At 34.8% G+C, this 1,205-nt stretch overlaps 1 protein-coding gene across 2 annotated transcripts in view; it reads left to right on the top strand.

The window, feature by feature from the left end:
* Positions 1 to 1,205, top strand: part of MARCH8 (membrane-associated ring finger (C3HC4) 8, E3 ubiquitin protein ligase) — a 140,650-nt gene that overhangs the window by 25,730 nt on the left and 113,715 nt on the right. The gene's annotated exons all lie outside the window — the stretch shown is intronic.

Raw genomic sequence — 1,205 nt, 5'->3', positions numbered from 1 at the left:
GTTAGCCACCGCGCCCGGCCGAGTGTGTATTTCTTAAGAGCCATAACCATAGTAAAATTATGAGTCAAGAAATTTAATAATTGGTACAGCGTTGTTATCTATTTGATAGTTCATGTTGCAGTTTCAGTAGTTGTCCCTGTAATGTTCTTTATTGCCCTTTTGTTTTCCCTGTCCAGTATCCAATCCAGAATCACCCTAAATTTAGTTGTCATATTTCTTTAGTCTCTTTTAATCTGGAATAGTTTGTTAATCTCTCTTTGTCATTCTTGACAAAGAGACATTTTTGAAAAGTATAGACCAGTTATTTTCTAGAATGTCCCTTACTTTGTGCTTGTCTGAAGTTTCCTCATGGTTGGATTCAGATTATACATTTTAGGCAGGGATAACAAAAAGATGATTTTTATTCTTCTCAGTGCAGTATATTAGGAGCCATTTGAGGTTTACTTTGTTTTACTATTGGTGATAACATTGGACAGTTGATTAAGGTGGTATCTGCCAGATTTCTTTACTGCCATAATACTATTTTTCTCTTTGATGTGAATATGTATTGACTTGTGTAAATATCCTGTTCCTCACCAAACTTTCGCCCACTAGTTTTAGCATCCAATGATGATTTTCTAATTGCATGCTTCCTTCTGTAGTTATTAATTGACTTTCTACAGTAAGGAAGAGATTTCCCTCCACCTTCCATTTATTTATTGATTCATTCAATTTTTGGAATGATTGATATACATGTTCTCATTTAGTGGCCTATAATTCATTGCTCTGATTATTTTGATACTCATATTGCCTCAGATTTGGTCTGTATAAACCCTTTCAAGCTGGCTCCTTGTCCATTTAATATGTTTCCATTATTCTTTGAGTATTTATTTACTTTCTGGTGCTACAAGATGCTCTGGGGCTCATTTTGTATGCCCCAGTGCTCGAATCAAGGAACAGGAGGAGCCTTGTTCTTATTAGTGGGGAATGGTATTTGGAAATCAGGATCTGGGTACATGATGTGTTTATTGCAACTGGTGTGTCATTATTTCTAGGCTCTGTCAGTGGACAAAGCTAGGATATCTGTGTGTGTGTATATATAAATATATACACATATATATCCATATTTTTACTTTATACATCTGTCTTAGTCCATTAGTGCTGCTGAAACAAAATGCCTGAGACTGGGTGATTTATAAACAATAGAAATTTTTCTTTCTTTCTTT

This window comes from Propithecus coquereli, unplaced genomic scaffold (genome assembly GCF_000956105.1).
Source record: "Propithecus coquereli isolate 6110/MARCELLA unplaced genomic scaffold, Pcoq_1.0 Scaffold585, whole genome shotgun sequence".
Taxonomy (NCBI): Eukaryota; Metazoa; Chordata; class Mammalia; order Primates; family Indriidae; genus Propithecus; species Propithecus coquereli.
Note: the sequence above shows the minus strand (reverse complement) of the source record. Positions and strands in the feature narration are given on the sequence as shown.